Source organism: Anser brachyrhynchus, assembly GCF_964034855.1.
Source record: "Anser brachyrhynchus genome assembly, chromosome: 4".
NCBI classification, from domain to species: domain Eukaryota; kingdom Metazoa; phylum Chordata; class Aves; order Anseriformes; family Anatidae; genus Anser; species Anser brachyrhynchus.
Genome location: NC_137698.1, coordinates 41,511,857 through 41,533,478, shown reverse-complemented (window position 1 = coordinate 41,533,478; position 21,622 = coordinate 41,511,857). Strand labels below are relative to the sequence as shown.

General features: G+C 34.2%; 1 long non-coding RNA gene across 2 annotated transcripts; it reads left to right on the top strand.

Annotated features, from left to right (window-relative positions):
* The first annotated feature begins 17,503 nt into the window (after positions 1–17,503).
* On the top strand, positions 17,504–21,161 carry LOC308194081. Of its 2 annotated transcripts, none has more exons than XR_013950241.1 (3): positions 17,504–18,136; positions 19,094–19,302; positions 19,779–21,161. It is a non-coding gene; the product is annotated as an uncharacterized lncRNA (long non-coding RNA). The 2 variants fall into 2 exon arrangements; XR_013950242.1 differs by having other exon boundaries at positions 19,094–19,566.
* Positions 21,162–21,622: the final 461 nt, after the last annotated feature.

Here is a 21,622-nt window from a genome sequence, read left to right as displayed (position 1 = left end):
ACAAAATTGTATGCATGTAAGTCATGTACCACTGGACTAGAGCTGGCTTAAATATTTGAATGCATTTTAAATACAATTTAGGATAAAGAGAGTACTGGGAAACACAACTGTTGGAGAGCTTCTATTTCAAAGAGAAAAAATCTTTTCCATAATATTTTAACCAAACTGTTATCAAGATATTTATCAAATGTAGCTGTTGACTGTTTACCTTTCCTCATAATAATTGAGTGATTAAGCATGGTGAAATTACAGTTAATTTTGGATCTCACCATGTTTCACAAACAGAATTCTGAACTATGGCTAAGCTTTTGTGTTTCAGAATTTCTAAAAGGAGTAATGTTATGTAACCAAAATGATTATCATTTACAAATTTTACAAGATAAGAATAAAAAATTGAAATCAGTAGGGAAAAAAAGGCCACCATGATAAAATAGAAAGGTACAAAAATTAAATTTTGATTCTTTTATACTTCTCATCATTACAATTTCATTCTTAATTCTGATGTGATTATCTTGCCTGTTGCAAAAACACTTGGTCAATATGGTTTGAAAAGACAACTTGTGGTCATACTGAATGTGCCGCAAAATTAATATATTGAATTACTCCGTCAAATTGTCACCATTTCTACTAGGACATTTGTGGAAAATATAAAAATATCAGGTAAAATTTTCCAAACCTTTTGGACTATTGTGTCAAAGAGCTCCAGTGTCTGAAGTTGCAAGAGTAAAGAGCTCAGTTTACTTTGGGAGAATGATGACATTTTACTGCTCAGATGAAACTCCCCTAATGAACAAAGGAGGAGGATGGTTTCACATCAAGTCTCTGGTGATAACTCAGCTGAAACTACTGGTGCTGACTCTTCTGACTGGAGAAAATCAGGATCATTCCCAGAGGCCAAATCTGCCTAGAACTAGCACGGAGGGTTGGCACTTGGCACCTGCACTTATTGTGAAGTGTCAGAATCGTACAGCACATGCTGGTAGTGGCCATCTGTTATGTATATTGATATCCCAGTGAAGGTCGGTGTCGGGAACAGGCCTGGTTTTCAGCCCTGTGATTTGAGTGACAGAACAAGACTCATCTTCCATGCCTCTCCAGATCGTGAGCAGTTTTTACTTTGTGAAATTGCGCATAACTTCTGTTCTCCTGTGTATGTGGAGATGTCTTGATATGTGCTGGTCTGTCTGCATTAAACAAGAAAAACAGTATCTAAACAATGTATTGAGAATATAAATCATCTATACTGTTAAATTTATATTTAGTGCTTTACTTGCTATCTATCACAACTCTGTATGGAATAAAATGTTCCTAATACACACAGCCCTTCTTTTCAATGCTTTTGTTGTTGTTGTTTTCAATTGTGCAGGGATATTTTGAATCTTGTAATCATTAGTCTGTTTTCCCATTCATATATCCCTCTCATATATCTTCATGCTTAACAGCAATGAATGCTGTGATAAAGAAGAAACATTTTAAAATTTGATTTCTGTTTTACAATTTCTATTGTTCTACTCTCCCAGTCAAAATATTGATTGCCTTAATCTTTTTCTTAAAATAAATAAATAAATGATCACAGATAAGCTGTTTTCTTTTATTATTTAAAAGTATTACTTTTACTTCATCTTATTTTTCATAATTTATTATCTATATATATAAAGTGTAATGAAATGAGTTAGAATGAATTAGCAATCTCTAATCCTATGTTTAGTACAAACTCTCCGTATCACTCACTTTACTGTTTTCCCATCTGTGACAAAAGACCAATACTGGGTACTTAATGTTGGGCATTTTACATTCAGTAGCCTATAATGAACAAAGGGGGACACACCATATGTATGGAGACAAGAATCCCAATTTGTTTTTAAAGCAGCTGATAGCCCAAATAATCTAACTGGAAAAAAGCCTTATTAATCTTATTAATAATGTATAATTAATGTATTAATTAATTAATGTATATCTATATGCATTAAATTATTAAAGTATATACATAAAATATAATTTAAGAGAGAACCTACTAGTACCTACCACTATTGCCTGGTGTCATGCTCACTCCTCAAGTGCCCTCCTGGCCCCAAGGTCAACAGCATCAGCCTTCCTTGGGGAGGACATGAGTAGAGGGGTTGCTGCCAACTGCCACAGTCCCAAGAGCCTCTGGGTGGGTGGAGTGTTGTGGCAAGTTACTGCCTCCTCTTTTTCAGGTTTTCTTGACCTTTTTTACATGGTTCCTCCTACTGGCATGTTTCTTTGTCCCTGGTGCCCAGGCGAGATCTGAAAGCTGTCCTAGTCTCCCTAGCCCACCAGTACCTACCAAGCTGCTGCTGGTTACACGTGTGTGACAAAAATCATATTTACTCAGAAGTTTAGTAAGCTGTCTGCAGCCCAATAAATATGTTTTGTTTTGTTTTGTCAGGTATGTATGGCATGTGTGGATTATGGAGACAGAAGAAAATTCCCATTTGTATGAAGCAGAATACATGCTGAGCACTGGAGCAGTAAAAAATAGTTATTTCTATTAAGGTATTTTTATTGAATTAAATAAAGAAAAAAACCATATATCTCTCAGAATCCTGGAGATGTTTTGGACCTTGTGGTCCACAAGACATTTTTTTTCCCTCATATATATATTTAAAGTTAAAACTAAGTTTTCAGTCTTTGTATTTACTCCTTTGACTATATTTCCTTCTCCTTTCCCCTAATAAAGATGAACAGCTATGGCTAGATTCAAATTTAGGGCCAACCATCTATAGACTTCATATTCTTAGAAGCAGAAACAGGGAAAAAAAAATATTTTGGGGGGACTTACATGTCAAGTCCTCTCCAGAACAGGGGACCAAAATGTGTCTTTACTCTGAATAACAAAAATAATGTCTTCTTTGAGGACTTTTCATTTGAGTTTTGTACTAAGAAAAAGAAAGAAAACGTATCTTCCCATTTCCAAGACTTAGAAAGTAATGCTAACCTTGTGGCAGACAAATAGTATCAGAAGCATTCCCACAGTATTAGCACTAGATTAAAATAGATTTCTAATAGATTCTTCAGTTTAGCAGATCAGATTAATTTAGTAGAACGTTTCATGGCTTCCAGTATCTTTGTAGGACCTTTCTACTTTCATTAACTGTAGCAAAGATTTGTTCTTATATAAGATTTTTACATTAGCAAAAATAATCATTAACATCAATTTTGATTGCAAGTGAATTTCAAAAGTTACATTTTTGAGAACGAAGTTTTAAATTCTCATGTCAACTACTGATGTTCTTGGGGGCATTGATCCGAAAAGGAAATTGAAAAAAACATAGCATTTACTTACATTATCAATCTAATCAAGCAACATAAAACACATTCTGAATTTTAAGGACTATGTACTCTTTAATTTAGAAAATAAAATTGCAAAGTATACTGAATGTATTCTAGAAGTGATTTTACAAAATACCATTAAACTTTTCAAAATTTAATTATTCATCAACCAATCACTGCTTTCCTCTACCTATTACACAAATGTAACTTTTGGCTTATTTATAACTTTTCCAGAACCACAGAACATTCTTTTTTGTTAATTTTACCAGTAATACTATTGTTAATATTATTATTCTTAATTCTGTTATGAACTAAGAATTTACTATTCCTAAAAAGTAAGAGGAAAAGCACTTGGTCTGATCAAAAGTTAATCTGGCTGGTGTCTTAGCTTTGACAGTTATTATTCATGACTACCTAAGTAAGAATATGAGGACAGAACAAGAACAATACAGTCAACAAATATTATTCTGTCCCCTAAAATGCTACAGTCCAGGGGACTTCCCTCAAACACTTAAAAGTGTTTCTCTAGTGTTTAGTGACCCTCAGCTGGGTTTATCCTTTCAAGAAACTGTTTGATTTCAAACTTACGTTCGCTTTTAACGCTCACAGCATTCTGCGCAAAAACTTCTACAGCTTAATTGCTCATTACATGAAGAATTAGATGCTTGTATCGAACATGTTCTCTGCTAGTTTCTTTTGATGAATTCTGGTCATATCTCCCAAAGCTATGTAAAATGTTCCCATAAATTAAGACTTAACAAACCATATTTCCTTTTAATATTTTAGTGAAGGTGGCTACTGCTGCATTTTCAAGTAGGAAGAAATACAAAAGTGTCTGCCTTACTTACCAGAGGAACAACTTGTAAATATTAAATGAAAGAAAGAACAACATCTCTAGGTTTTCAAGTTCTCAAACACTTTTACCAGAAATGTTAAATATTATGTGTATACATACAGAATATAAACAAAAGTCATCACCATTAGTTTATAACTATGACAGTATCTTTACACAAATTCCTATTTCATAACTTTACACAGGGCCCCACCAGTCTGACCTATGTGCCTCTTAGTCCACAGGAAAATTCACAAACTTTTGTTTCATAAAAACTATATGCTAAATCATGCTTTTAAAAATAGTGTTATACTTGGAAAGATGACATGTCACAAAAATTAGAAGGAAAATGGTGACAAAATCCCCACAGAAACTTATGATGCATTTTTATTTTGCTGTAAAGAAGATCAACTCTTTTTTTAATGAAATATTGAAGATGAAATGTCAAAATAAATGTCAGTGAGAAGCAGACTACTATGGTTACTTATAGAGAGGCACATTCAACATGTCCTAATGTTTTATTCTACAAATATGATCACGACTTTCATAGCAATCACTGGTTGAGTACTGATTTTTATATCAATTATCTAAGCATGTGTAATTTTCAGTTTGTTTTGAACATATTCCTTACCCGCCACATCATATAAATTTGCACAGTGCTTTCACTAGAAATCATCTTTATTTGCCACTCCATTCAGAATAATCAGACATTCTTTCCCAATTTCAAGATTTCCCTCGTACATCAGCTCTAACCACTTTTTTTTTTTTTTTTTTTTTTTTTCCCCAGCAGCTCTCTGGACTAAATATCAGCTGTATCTGTCTAGCTCCATTCCTTCTGTAAAAGGCAGCAATCAAAATCAGACACATCTCAAAGGTTATTGCAAGAGTTTGACAAAAATTTTGTCTGGTGAGTAAGACACTTTAATTTCTTTTCCCCAAAAAGTATCTAATTGTGCATGTTCACTTTTCTTTTTTTTTTGACCATTTCCAATTTGGCAGAAAAATTCAAATTTTTCCTTCTTGATTTTATTTCTGTTTGCCAAAATAAAGTGCAGTCTAATCTACATGGTGTCCTGCTTAACACCACCTGCCTGAATTGACTTTCCTTCATTTCCTTTTTTTCCTAAGCAAAAGTTTCATTTCTGATTTCTATGTGGAAAATATATTTTGCAAAAGCTTTGTAAGGACTGTAAAGGACTGTAAAGAAATGATAAGTAATGGAGCTGAAAGCACCAACCAAATTGAAAATGAGAATCTTGATGTTAGAAAGAGGGAGATGAGACCAGATAGAGAAGAGCTCAGAAAGACAATTGTTGGTAAGACCTCTTGCACTAGAAGCTTTGCCTAAGAGAGTGTTGCATAAAAATGTCAGGTTTTAGTAGCAAATATATCTCTGAATCACTACGAATATTAAGAAAGGAACCTGAAATACTTTGCTTCTTCATCAAGCAAAACTAACACCCCTCCCTCACTCAAATCCTCATAGAAATTAGGAGCCTTCCCTGTAGGAAAGAGAAAGGGAAAAGGAGAGGGAGGGGGAAAGGGATTTACAGATGCAGCTTGGTGGATCCAGATACAGAATCTGTGCTGTATTTTACTTTTTTCATAACAGTTTCAAATTTTGGTGAAACAGATTGCAGGCAATTGGGTTGAGCTAAACAGATGTTTAAATTGGACACATATGCCTAAAGTGTTTAAGGTATCTCTCTTTAAAGTTACAGACATGTCTAAGAAATTTTATGGATCATGACTTAATGATAGTCTCTCACTTTCAATGAAGTCAGTAAGAACACAATAATAAGATCAACAGGCACTGCTAATATTCACTGCCCCATTTTCTTTTTTCTTTTTTTTTTTTGAATGACATGCTGTACAATGCGTCCCACCTATATCCTGTCCAAGAGTGCAGATATAATCATATATGCATAGAAATAATTACAAATTCATGCCTTCTGCTTAGATAGTCAGAAATCTGAAGGGGAAATGTTACCACTAATATGGTTTAAAACTCGCTTGGTCTGATTTTTGTCAAGTTTGAATCCTATTACTTCAAGTGATTATTAATTAGCATTGTAAGTAGCAATAATCCTTGCATAAATAAACAAAATGCAGCTGTGTGTGATCCTCTGAAATACATCAACTCCCCTGAATTATATCCTCTGGCATCATGTATGTTATTAACTTTGATTTTTTGTTGTTAAACCACTCATCGTAATTTATTTTATACTACCACTATGCTGCCAACCATCATGAAACAAGTCCTTTCCACATACAGCAGTTGTGGAGATGTTTCCTTCAAATATTTATTATTTACATAAAAGTTGTCCCTCCAGGATGTTGCTGTAATCAATATCTAAGGCTGTACATAAATATATGAAAAAAACTTTGCCCAGAGTAGCTTACATCTTGAACAGACAAATAGGTAAATGCAGGAAAAAGTTGTCATCAATAGCCTCCTTTAACAGATCAGGCTGAGGTGCAGAAGTGTAAAACTGTAAACTGAATCAACCAAGGACTGAGGTTTGATTCTTGTTCAAGACTTCAGCACCATCCAAACCTTTAACCACAATTTTTTTTCTTTTTTTCTTTTTTTCTTTTCCCTCCAGTTCCATTCTAAGAAACTGATCAACCATTTCAGACTCATTGTCCTGTCAAAGTAGTGCTGTTCTTTGGAGCCCAGGTGGAGCCACTAGACAAAGAACACTATCTTCTTAGGAACTGGAAGGAGAGCAGTCACTGTACTAATCACGTTTTCCTTTGTACACTGCTTTTTGCTGGTGATGGTGCAAATTCAACAGGTTTTTACAAAAGCTAACTTCTTAACACAATCACTCTCAACTTTGAAAGCATTGCATTCACCTTCCTTTTTACTCTCTCACTATTTAAGTCTCCTCTCTTCCTATTTGCACAGTCTTCCTGTTTGCAAAATCAGATGCAAATGACATCAAGTTCCTTTATGAATGCACATTAGCCTCTCTTTTAAGACTGATAATGAAGACCCGTTCTTTGGGTCACCAGATTCCAGAGCAAATAATGGTAAAAATGTTGAAGAAATTATTTGGAGGAAAAAAAAAAACACTTTCTCATATGCATACACACTCGCATATATGTACATACATACATGCTATTATATCATTTTTCTCACTATATTTTATGTAATACTGATTCTGTGCTAAAACAAGAAAATATAATTGCAAGACTGTGATATAAAACTTTCATATTTTGATTAGCGACTGTGATTAATAGATTCAAGTGTAGCTTTCCTGAGGCTTAATATGCTTTAACTAAGTTGTTCCCTGCATTTTGTTGTTCTGTGACTTAAATATAGAGGGTAACTAACAAGTAGTTCTGGGTGTGCATGTGTGAATCAGAGGGAAATCCATACACTTTAGAGATCATGAAATTGTAAACGTAGTGAACATATTTATTTAAACAATTACTATATTAACCATCAACATTGAGAGTGACACATATTAGGAGCTAAACAATTAGTAGGAGACTTTTGAAAATATTATATTAATGACTATGCAAAATAACTGGATTTCGCCTTTATAAATCACTTGAAATTTACATTTCAGTCACCAGCTCTGCTGTATAATACCTGAAAGACAGTTCAGATTTGTAGTGTAAATGTAAAGTGCTTTTTGTTTAAATTTTAACTACATTTTTTACACTACATATCACAGAACAAGGAAAGACAGGCTTATGAGCAGACTGAGAAAGGCAAAATTTTTACAGTATAATACAGCATGAAAACGTCACTAATTTTTTTGTTTGCTAAGTGGAAAATGACTGTTTCATTTCAAATTCAAATGAGTGTGTTATGTTTTTGTTTCCTTGGTGGCATAAGAGAAACAAATAAATAGGAAAAAAAAAAAGTGCTTCCTATGGATTGCCCCAGGCATTTTATTTTGCGTGTGTTGCTGCTGCACAGTTTCTGGCCATTTGAAAAGTGTGTGGCCGTGCTGGACAGGTGCATGGCCAGAATGCACACCTGCAATGCTTGTGCTTCCTCCTGCAGCCCACAACCCCATGAGCAAATTCTCTGTGCATATTGTCAGCTCTGCCTGCTGGTGGAAGGTGAAACTGTTTATAAAGCATTCACAGAGAAGAAGATGTAAAAATTCCTAAAATTGGTGATCTAAACTTTCTAAGTAGGCTAATTTATTTCAGTAAAACAAGGATATCACGAGGAAATTAATACCTGTTATTTGTTCTTGTTCTGTTTAAGTAATGACTTCAAAGTTAAAGCACTACCAAGTTGTCTTATTACTATGGATTTTTAATGTGACTTGGATAATAGTATAAATCTAAAATTATATAAGCAACCACCTTTACATGCAAGTCATTAGAAGGGACTTTAAGTGTATTGCTTTTTCGATTAGGGATGAAATTTATTATGCTTATGTGATAAGTTCCACAAGAGTCTCTGTGGATTTAAGCTGGAAAAAGGAATAATCAGACACTTAAATCTCAGAATCTGACTCGCAGCATTCATATAGGACAGATATCACTGACTGTTATTAATTAAGAACCCTGACTTTTTGGAGTGGTTCCAGTTTGGAAGTCATTCTCCTAAGGAGCACTAATGAGGTCCCAATTATCCTGCTGTGGGGCAAGTGTGAGTAATGGAGTCACACAGTCTCTAGCTTCATGCAGTCCGCTGGGTGTGGGCTTTTCCCTGTGAATTGCTTAATGAACTGTTTGACCTTGACTAAATCTTCTTTTTATACTATGAGGGGCAGACAGAAAGGTTCAGGTAAAAGTTTCCATCCTGACAGCCATGCACCAAATTAAAAGGATAACAAAAACTAAAAAGAAAACAAAACAAAACAAAAATCAAAAAAGGCAGAACAAAAGATAAAAATGAACACCTATTCTTCTTTGATGGTCAATCATTTCTTCATTTTTGTCTTAGATTTTTTACAAAAAATAAAAAAATAAAATAAAAACCTTCCCCAAATCTGTTATTTAATGCACTTAGCTGTGAATTAGTAACGATCCAGAGAGCCTGATCATTATCTTGCATCTGTATCTAAAGTTTTGTAGCTATTCACATTTTGAACTTTCTCACATGTATACAATATCCCTTTTTTAGCTGACCCTGCAATGTTATATTTGGTTAGAGAAGATTACCTTTGTGTAAATGATCACATTTTCAGAGACTTCAAGATGGAAGACTGAAAAGACAGTAGGCCAAACAGAAACTGTATTGTATTATCCATTTCACTACAAAATCAGATATACTCCCCTACAAAATATTTTCACTAAGAATTTTTCTCACTTTTCCCCAAACAAAGTTGCTCAGAACTTAAATAGTTCATTCTGTGTGCACGTGTACACACACCCCGATTATCTTACTTTACTCCTGTAAATTTAAGCAACTCTCAGGCTAAGGTAATTTTTTGAACTTTGAATAAGATCATGAGGAGACAAAGAAATAAAAATTGTGTATTGAAAATTACTTTGGTATAAACTATATAGAGACTATTATATAGAGAGAGACTATATATATATAGTATATATATATAGAGAGAGAGAGACTATATATAAATAATATAGAGACTATTATAACAGAATTTTAAAAACAATAACCAACCATATGGATTTTGTTCTGATACCATTCTTCAAAATATGGTTAAAATGTTTTTCTCTTGCATATTTCCTGCTATTATTCCAATGCTAGCAGTGAATGTGATAATCTGTTTCTTGCTAGTCATTCATCTCCAAAAGCATCTCATGTGACATAGAAAGGCTCAAAACAGTAGAAATTGGTGAGCAAAGTCTTGTGAAACACCTACCTTCACATTTTAAATTGCCTCATACAGAAGCCAAAATTCACAATATTTTTGGTTCTCTTTATTCTTTTATCAGTAAAAATGAAGCCACTGTAAAAATATTAATGATAAATTTAATGTATTAGTCAAAAGTTATTAAAGGCAAAATAACATTACAATGTACAAGAACAATCTATTTTATTAGTTATATGCACCAGGTGTGTAATGGCACTGGGGACAATGGAGATCTCAAAATCCCAGGGCCAATTTATCTGAGCTCCTTGTTTTTCCTAATCTGCTGCACAGCCTTACATTGCTGTCTCTCCTGCTGCCATAACCAATGTTTTGAAAGGCTTCAGAGGGAATCTCAGGCAAACTGGCCCAGGAAGATAATCTGTTGCTAGCTTCCAAACTCAGATATAGATTTTTTGTATCATTGGTATGTCAGGAGAAAAAAGACCCCTTAGTGGTACAAGTAGTACTTGAAGCTTGGAAGAGACTGTTCTGGAGCTGCGTGAGTTTCATATAATAGCTTTTAATTTTGCTCACAACTTTTCTGAAATACATGCAAACCTGATTCATTAAAAAATAAATTGTCTGATTTCAAAGTAATATGTCATTATTAGGGAAAAAAATAAAACAACTAATGAACTAAGAAATCATCGTGTTGCATTTTATGGCATGTAGATATCTAAATACCAGTGAGATAACAAAAAGCTGAGGATTGAATGAACAAACCTGCACTTGTACAACAGCTTTGATATGTGCTGGAAAATTTGGGGGAAATACTGACAGAACTGATCCCAGTGTACTGGTATTTTGTATTGGTATATTGGGTTACTTCTAGAGCACAGCAACAGCTTTCATAACCCAGAGAGAAGGAAGGCATATCTCCAGAGTGGTCAATTTTAGCTAATACTTCAAATTATCATCATTTTGATAGAAAGCCATAGAGATGATGCCTTTCTTAAAGGCATCAAATACTCAAAGCACTTTTATACCTCTTAAGATCTACATCTTGGTGTACTCTGCTGATGAAGATAATGAATAGTCTCAAACCCTGTCAAAACAACTGCACTTCTAGTCTTTACATGGAAAGAGCAGGGGAAAAAAATCAATTTTAATTTTCTAAATTATGGAATCAAACCTGTAAACGAATGTTAAGCAAGAGTGATTTCTTTATAACTGTACAGTCTTCAGGAGTGTGCTTTTACAAAAGCTAAGAAGTTAAGGAAGTTTTCCCTATGTATTTACTGTAAACCAGTCAGAAATGTGTTCAATACCACGACTGGTTGCTTCCTTTCCACCTTTCCTGCCCTGATGTATGTAACAGTATCTAAAATATCTTAGTTTTTGTAAGCAAAAGCAGGAGAGGTCGAAGGAAACTGTTAGGTGGTAGGAAAGGTACTCCTAGCAGCAGGGCTCAGCAGTACCAGGTAAGAAAGTGACAGACTATAGGAAGAGAGAGAGAGAGCAGGAGGAGGAGAAGGATGCAGAGAACTGTAACACTTTTTAAGCCCAATATTATTAAATACGGTCACCTTAGTCATTGGTAGTTACATTGCTTTCCCCAAGTACAACAGAAATATATGATTTCCAAATAAAGTTTTTACTCTCAACTGATTTTTGCTGTTGTTGCTTACTAACAAAACTGTTAATATTTTATTGAACTTGTTTAGACTTAGACTGCATGCTAACACTTCAGATCCACATGAAAATACCTTTTATGTCACTCATGCAAGAACTTTGAAACCAGGTGACTCTTTTCATGTGAACTAAAGGAAAGATTACACGATTTCTTGAACAGGAGCATCCAGCATGAGAGAGAATATTTTTCCAGAGTCCTACCATATAGGAAGTTAACCTGGAAAGAGAGACTTTCAGGTCACTGTTCTTGCTTGTGCAGGGAAAATGAATAAATAAATAAATAAATAATGCAATTTAAAATCAGGAAAAAAAAATCTGTAACATGGATCTCATTCTTTTATGCTGATCTGTATGTGCAGAAGGGAACTCTGCAGTTTGAGCAGGAGATGCCTATCTGCAGCCTTGTTTCACAACCAGCTCATCTCTTGAGAGTCAGAATTTCCCCCTTCTCTCCTATCTTATTGTTTAGGCATCAGTATTTTGTTGTTCAGTATACTGGATTTTTAGACTGTGCTTCTAACAAAGCCAACTCATCCAATATAAGGAGGCTGAGCCTGTAACTCTAGATTTGGGATTCTGCCCTGCTGGACTGCTGTAAATAGCTCTCTTACATGCGTCTGAGTCCTGTCCAGTTGGATAACATAGTGTAAAGCTGACTGTATCCAGAGAATGGGGATTCAGCTGATAACAAAGGTTGAGTCATAAGAGAAAAGTCACTCATTTTCAGGGTCAAAACAAAATGGCAGGTCAGGTATTTGCTTTTAAAACTCAAAAATACTGGCAAGAAAGTGCCTCTATAGCTGACTTGGCTAGTCAGCCAAGTTTCATTAAGCATTTCAGTCTAACTAGTATTTCATTGTTCAAAGGATTCGACTGTCAATGAACATCAAGAGCCATTATATCAGCCAGCCCCAATTCTGTGCAATCAGACCATGGAAGCAGAAGGAGGTCAAACTCTTCATTCTCAGTGTCTTACCAGTACTTTTTCTAGCTACACATCTTCCATTTTTCTATGAGGAGTGTCCCTGCTATGTATTTTTAGGGTGATGTTGTGCACGCCGACACCTGTGCAGTGCAGTGAGCAGGGGCACCAGTGGATGCTTTTCGGGCTGCACTTGGCTCAGCATTTCCCTCAGCATGCAGGAGGGAAGCAGCATTTGTGGGAAAGCTGCTGAAGCTTCCTCTCAAAGAAGCACGGGAGTAAATTTGACATCTTGACTATTGGGTGGCACAGAGGGATGAAAACACCATATCAGTAAATGAATTAAATTTAAGGAAGATACTTATGCTTAACCATTTTACTTACTACTTTTACTCAGCTAAACACCAAGTTACTTAAGGCATTGAAGGTATCTAAAATGGACTTCATACGTTAAGCAAAGCTGAGGATGCTGCCTGATTTGATTACTAGGCATGTTCAATTAGTGGTTTGACCAGTTGATGTAGTTCAATAATTATTCATTCGTTAAAATACTGACTCAATTTAAATAGTAAATTTGATTAGACAATTGCATTGGCTAATTCCTAGTAGTTTAGTATAGTTTCTGGCTATTCAGCCTTACCAATATCACTGTTGTATTTTATTATTTTTATTTTTTACTAACACTAATACACCTCATAAAAGTAACAGGGCTCCACAGTATTTTTAAGTGAGCAATATAAAGAGAAAGGGCTTGAAAAGGTAGATAAGTGAAATGACTCACATAGCTCCTCTAAAATTTAGTCTTTGTTGCTCAACCAAGAACCTTTCTGGCCTGAAGACAGGACCTCACAGAGGTACAGGACAGAAGCTTTAACCTGTTTCCCATTCCCTAGCCAGGGATACTCATTCTCTCAAACTTTACAACATTCTGAGAAAGAAAATATCCCAGAGTCCTGAATTTAGTATTTACATCAGAAAATAGCTTCTGTATTTTGTGTCAAGCAACAATAAATAAGTCTACAGACAGTTCAGTGTTCATGCAATGTACATCCATTTTTTAAAACAAAATGCAAAGGTTTTCACTAATTAGATCTTAACATCTGTTTAGAAAAATATACAATGCCACATATATATTAGTAAAAGTTTTATAAGCATTTTGTGCATTTCCACTCACTTGATAACAAAAACAATTTTCTCTTCTTCTTTATATTCTGAGGACATATCTACCAAAATTGTGAACTAGTAAATCAGAGTTTATTCGGGTTTTGATTGAACACAGTATTTGCTTATGCATCTGTATACATCTTGCTATGTTTGTACTGCTTTACTTTAAAGGTCTAATACTCTGTAGATTCATCCCTTGGTATTCACATGGCAAAGTGCAGCTTCTATTTGCACCTGAATAAATGTGAGACAGTGAGCTGATTATTTCTGACAGTCAGTAAAGTGAGAAGCAAACATACTGACAGAAATCCACGTGCAGCACTAAGAAATGAAGAGGAGCAAAAGGTAACCTGCCTGACTCCATTATAAAAAGATAGCCAGTCAAGGTACTTTTAACATAATAAGCAAAAAGTATTAAATTAAAATGTTACTATCAAAAAGCCACATGATCAAATATGTCAAATAAATCAAATGTTCATAGCAAATAAAAATTACATTGTGAACCAGTATTTTTAAAGTATGCATGCAACTGCTTCATGAAGTGACAGTGGAAAATACCACTTAATACAGAATATCTGTTAGTACAAAAGTGGAATTTTATTCTAATGTTCTTTTTTTAAAGTGATAAAAATAAAAATATCTTTCTGCTTCTGCACGCATATTCCTCTGTTTACAGTAGCTTGTTTAAAAGGACTCACTCTGTAAATGTGAAGCTTACTCACTCATCAAAGCCGCATGTTTTGCATTTATGAAAAATACTTCTCACTGCAGTATTACCAGTTATGGCAATTTTGAAACACTGAGAAAATGTAGCTAAAAAGCATGCTCTTTGCTTTGACTTAGGGAAAAAAAAATAAACATAAAAAAGTAAAATCCATGCTGTGTTTGTTTCTATCTCTGATAGCTTATAATGCATTTTAACCACAGGAGTCTTTCCATCATGTATTAATTATGGTCTACAGATAAAATCATTATCATTATGTAATGAAAAATGTGAGTATATTACTTTTAATATCATGTGCAGTAGAAATTCAGTAAAAGTCATGCAATTTTTATATCAGCATTTCTTGTTATCAGATTTGCTCCTACCTGCTGTGGACAATATTTGGCATTTCTTTTTCCTTCATGACAAATAGAGATTTACAGAAAGGTCTCTCAAAATAGTCATGCATCACTCTTGTGTATATTAGTGAATGCCATGCCAGCTCTCCACAGATGATCTCTCGCTGCCTCCGCAGTCTTTTCGCATGTAAGAGCCCTGGAATTTCTATTTGTGCTCAATTGCTCTACTTGAGTGGATAAAACTGCTTGGCAAGCAGTGCTCAGTTAAGCATTTCTAGAGGTTTTCCTAAATAAAACTCCCTTTCTTCAAAGGGTCTGTAGAAAACATTGAGTGCAACTTTTCCAGCGAATATATTCTAAATGTAAATTGATATATCTGTCTATGATTTTTGAAAATCCCCTGCTTAAAAATTTGCCTTGATTTTCCAATGTTAAGAATCTATGAAGATTCTCTGATTAGAAAGGGCTCAATGCATTTACTGAGAGACTGAAAACTTAACTTTGATGTTGGTGAACATTTCCCAGTAGATGCAGGACAAACATTGATCAAATATCAGCATTGTGACATCTTCTGTGAAATGTACTTTGATACCACCAGAAAAGATACTATGTGGAGATGGTAGCACAAAAGAGATTATGTAGGAAGGCTATCTCTAGTAGGCAGGACACATTCAGAAATGAGGCAAGGAGGCTCGTCTGTTGGTCTGTACACTCTTAGAATAGCCATAAAACACTGCAAAATTGCCAGAAGTGTAGATTAGTCCATAAGCATATACCCTCTTTCTACAAAAGTATGTGGTGATGGACAAGATAAGAAAATAATAGGGGAAAGACTTGCAGGGTGGGTAGGACTAGATAATTCAGGGCATCCTACATTCCCTTTCCTCCTCTCAAGTAGGAAAAAGGAAGTATCTGTAAACCATCAGTGTTGCCAGGTCTCAAATAATTCATAGTAATCTGAGGATATAAATTGAAACATTATCTCAGATTATGTTTCTGTAAGGAGAGGATCTCCTGAATTACATACTTTGCCACCTTTAAGCTTGCTAGAAGTTGATCTTCTTGTTCCATATTTTGATATATTCATATATGAATGCGCATTGGTACACCATACAACAGAAATAGTCACATATTCATATGAGATTGAGAACCAGACTTTCTTCAATAAGCATGAGAGAAAAATCAAGGCTCTGTATGACCTAACAAGTAAAATTTAGAATAAACCAACAAATCCTGGACAACAAACATTTGCCTGTATTATACTTCTAAAGAATTCCTTTCCTGTATACCTCTCTAGTTACTTCTAGAGTTACTTCATTGCAAAAGGTTAAAGAAGATATTAACTAATAACACAATTCGTTTTCTAAAAATAGATTGAAGTGATACTGCATTAGGCAAACATGGGGCCAGACTCTCAGCCAAAACCGAGCTCCTCTGCCATCAGTCATGGATTATGTGAAAGATTCTAGCTGGCAGAAAAATTGCTAAAGTTGTTTTTTGGCTCTGTTGGAATCCAGGGGGGGATTTGCCATTAACTTCTTTTGGGCCAGCATGCCCTTTAAATGATTTTAAAGATCTCCTGTCATGCAGAAAGCCCACAGTGACATGACACAGCATTATCCAGTATATCTCACATCTTCACTGCCTCCGTATACAGGCACTCCAGGACAGAACGTACTTGGGAAAGTGTGGCAGTGAAAAATGTACAGGAGAAGATCTGAGCAAGGAAAACAAATCAACCATCTGAAGAATTTCTTTTTCTCATAAATTTTTAGAATAAAATTAAAGATGAAACATTCGCCTTGCTATACTGTAGATAGTTTGATAAAATATTGTTTTAAGAGATCCTAATCACATGACTACAGTCATTATAACCTAAATTGATTCAGAAGAGATTTAATTAATTTAATGCATCTGGCAGTAATTATTATTCTGCATTTATTATGTAGGATTTTTATTAGCTTAATGGTTTTATACATTTATTAGATAGCTACTGATGAAAATTTCAGTTACTCAAAAAATCTGAATAAATCAGCAATGACTTCTCTTTTTTTTGTTACAGTTTTATTAAAATGATTTGCCATTTTGGCTCTTACCAGTCATGACAGATTTCTGCTGCTTCATTGAGAAAAAGCTCTATCCAATATCCACAAAAGTTAGTAAGCAGATTCCATCCATTGCATTTCACTGTAAATTGTGTTAACAATATCTTTATAATGTAGCAAATCTTTCATTGTTCAAATGTAATTCTCAAGGATCACTTACTTCCATTTTATTTAATTTTAAAATAAACAAGTCATTTTAACACTTAGGTTTAAAGTTACCACTCATGCCTTTGACAAACCTTCATTTTTATTTCTCGGTATATTTCTCTATAAATGAAATGTATGCATTTCACATATCCAAGTGAAATTTAAAGCAAAATGTTAATTTACAATTGATTTTATTTCAGTAGTAGTATTCATAATATTAAAAAATGAAATATATTTTGATCTGTACAATTTAAAAGGAAATATTATGAAAGCTGTCACATAATCCTGATAGAAACATCTCATCTTATTCTTGAATTTAAAAAAAATATTTCATTTTTATGCTGAAATTAAACAATTATGACTCAGCTGTTTGCCAATACATCAGTCTCAGACTATTTCATTTGATTTTAAATCCAGCATCCTCTGTTTTGAGATAACATGTTATGGCATTAGTCTATGTAACATTGACTTACATTAGAAACAAATCTAAACTTTTTTTTTTTTTAAGTGAAACAATTAAATGCAATAATGCAGTGTAACGAGATAACTAGTTTTCATGGGTAGCTTCTGTTACTATGGAGAAAAATCTGTAGATTAGTCAAAACAACATATTATGCTGAAAATTAGCAGACAATGCCAGCTAGGCATTTACATCTCAAGTTAGAGGTTGTACAAAAGAAAAATTGTGTTCCCAAAATAAAAGACAAACTTGTTTGATATCCTCAATTTAGATTTTGGTTTTGGACCCTACTGTGTTAGTTCACAAGATCTATCTGACAACAGCAACTAAGAGACAATAAGCAGTATCAGCATATCATGATCACTGCACTGGATGATGGTAGGTGAGTTTAGTCAAACTGCATTGTATGCGGAGAGTCACTCAGTCAATATATGGCCCTGTATCCATCAAAATTACTGCTGTGCCCCAGACTCTACAAGAAGTTTGGAAAAAATTCTTTTCCACTATGTGCAGAATCATCTGACATTCCCCAAGTGGCCTTTCAACATGCTGATGGGAACCAAATAAGAGCTAGGGAGTATGCCTGCTTTTGAAGCTATGAGAGGAAGCACTGACGACTATTCTCTCTCTGCTTAGCTGTTTTGCATTTGCTGCCTACAGAAAAGCAATTTGCCTGTCTGCAGATTAACCTTGCCAGTTCATCAGCAACCTAGCTGTACCACAAAGGTAAAGAGCCATTTTCAGAGCTAACAGATTTCCACTTCATTTTGTACCTGTGCAACACACTGTTCTGAATGAAAGTTCTGTTAAACTTACTGTCCAAATATGGCTTAAAGTGTGCTTTTGTAAAATGGTGTTATGAAGGATTTCTTCCTAATATGCATGGCTTTTTGTTTAAGGATTTTTTACACTATTAAATGATTCTTTCAGAGTGATTTCTATCTACACACAATTTAAAGTATTAGTAACTTCTAGATACGAGTTTTAAGGATACTCTTAATGCAAAAATGGATTTATTTTACATACAGATGAACAGTGCAGCAGTCTCATTCTTTGCAGTTTACAATTGATAAAAGCCAAGGTTAATTAATTAGAAATATTAAAGTTAGGATTAACTCTTGGACTTGATTCACAAATCATTGTCAAGCTGGTTGTTCTGGCACAAAAATGATTTTGATTTTTAAAAGTTAGCTTTAAAACAACAACAATTACTTTCAAAAATCCAAATGACTTGGAAGATGAAAGGAATAATATTACAAAACTCTTAATAAAGCAAATTCTTCTAGATTGTTCCAGTTGGAAGTTGAGGTTTTGTTCATATTTTATTTATTGCAGTAGTAACTTGTTTCTCTGGAGCCATTATTTTCATTGCATAGCCTTCCATTCTACTAATAAGAGTCTTTTTTAACTCTTAGTTTCATGGTTAAATGTTGAAGGGAAAAAATAACTCTGCAGTAATATAAATATGGGATGGAACTACTGGAGATTGTTTCTAAAAATGCTGTAATGCAGAAAATGAGATAGAAATGGTAAAATCTGGACCAAGATTTTATTTAGATTTGTTTTCCCAAAAAATCTTTTAGGGAGATCCTCCATAAACAACAGAATAGTCACTGTGCATGTTCTCATATCTCCAGCATCAACTTTCTGAACTTAGAAAACTTTTTTTTTTTTTTTTTCCAGGGGAATGTAAACACTTATGGGATTCACGTGCCATCCTGGAATAAAACTGCTGATAAAATCTTAGTATCATAATTATGGCCTAGGAAGAGAAAGAAAACAGGAATTTTCAAAAATAAATCCTGAAAGATGAAATTCTCTGGAAGAGGGGAAAGAATTGGATATTGCAGAGGTGAACGGATTGGATGGCAAGTTTACTACGAGAAATAAATGTAGGAATCAGTAAAACAATATATTCTTTTTTTTTTTTAATTAAATGTGTATGTGTTCTGAAAGCAGTGGACAATATGGGAAATACACATGGATGAAAACTGGAAAGCAACAGAAATGATAAACTGTCATTGAATGCAAAAGGGAGAAGTCACAAAAGAAATGAGGAAATTTTAGATTTCAAGTTTCATTGTCAGGAAGCCTTACAGGCAAAAAAAAAATACTCAATTCTAAAGAGACGTGTGACAGACAGTGATTTTTGGAAGGTTAGTAATGTTACTTTAAACCCTTGCCTTTTGTGTTAGATTAATATTAGATAAGGCTTAATTAAGACTTCTCACTTTCACCCTGACCATTAGAACTGTGAGGGTAAATCAAAGCTTTCACTCAGAAGGAAAGTTAATATTCCTTATCATTCAAATCAGAGTAATTTTGGAAAACAATCTCATAAAGGTTTTGTTCTCTCTTCCATTCTTAGTTTCTTCAGACATTCAGAAGATATCCAACAGATCGAGAACACCGGAGGATGAATCATCAACCATGCAATTCATAAATGAAATGATCTAATTTACATTTTCACAGACATATACATGGAGAAATTTAAGATATCTTATTATATTTATTAAGTAGCAATTGTTTTTTTTGTTTATTTCCTCATTTCCAAAGTGAGGAAAAATGACAAAAATTTTACCAAAGTCTTTTAAGATCATGATGTCTATACAAATACCTATTAAATCACTTCTGTCTAAAAAAAATAATAATAATAAAAAAATTATTGATTTATACCTTTGTTATGCTTATCAATTAATTTTTGGAATGATCTACCTTGCTACGTAGAATATGTCTTTCAAACTTCATCAAAGACTTTCAACAAAATGAAGGACTACGAATTAGGACTAAAACCTGACTTTATGCCAAACCTAAGCAACATAAAACACCAACAATACTGCAGAACTGCTAGTTGGTATCAGGAGGAGAAGAAGCCAGATTCTGTCCTTATATCCTATTTAGTTCTTTAGTAACTTAGGCTGTAAGGAAGTTAATAATATGAAATCAGGGTCTGAGCTTGGTAGTTACTCCACATCAAATCTGCAGTAGATACTTCAGCTGAATTATATGTTTCAGCTGTGACCTCGAGTTAAAATCACATAAAATTAAGAAAAATATACATTAAAACCTGATTTTCTGCATTAGCAAAAAATGTTAACCATTCTTCAAGCCTACATAAAAATTGCAGCCTCATTTAAGCTGAAAAACACTCACCTTCTCACTCAAAACTAAGCTCCTTGACCAAACATTGATGATAGATTGCTATTGCTATTTTATAAACATATATATTTTATATTTTATATAAAAAATATTCCATTTTTAAACTTACTCCTCATGTTTTGTTGGAGATTTTGGCTCCCACTGCTTTAGGAACAATGTGGAGATGAAGGGACAGGGACCCCATTATTCATTTTTAACAAAAGTGCAATGCTTTCAGAAGTAAGAGGGATTTGTGGAGTGACACACGTGTAATAGAGAGCAGAAAGTGCTCCTTTGTGGGCAAGTCCTGGAAAAAAGGGACCCATGACTCAAAGACACAGGTCTGATTCATATGACGTATATTTCCAGCAAGGGTCTTGCACCTCCTAGCAACAGCAATTTCAAATGCCATGGTTATGGCTCTCCTTGCATACTGCCTTCTCCCCTCTCCTTCACTGTTGCACCCAGGCAGGAGCAGGCAGCCTGGCATAAACAGAGTTACCTTACCTGGAAACAGGGAAAGTGTTGCTATTGACTTCAAAAGGATTAGGACTTCAAAAGGATATTGGGATTTCAGTTTGGCTGGCTTTACTCTAACTACATTATGCAAAAGGTCTCTGGCTGCTGCTTCATTCTGGATTTTTATTCCTAGCATGTCCCTAAACATTTTCTCTGTTTTAACTTTAGCCCACATACACTAACATAGCACTAATTTCGTTCTACTGTTTTATTATTGCATGATATTTCAGTTAGAAAGATTTGGCTTCTATCCTCTGGCAAGGAGAATTGCTGATTTTATGAAATATTATCCATCACCTTAGATAAATTTGTTCATTTTGCAAAGTTCTTTTTGCAAAAGACTTAAAATAGAGGCATTTATAGTCTGTCCTAAATCATTTTTCAGCATTTTAATACATGGCTTACTATTTTGAAGCAGTCTTATGGAACTTATTATTAACTGTGCTTTTGTTTGCTTTTTATATTCATTGATGCTCAGATCCCAAAGTTGGTAAAAATCACAGGAAACTAGTCAGTCATTCATTTTTATAAATACATATGCATGAATCATAATTA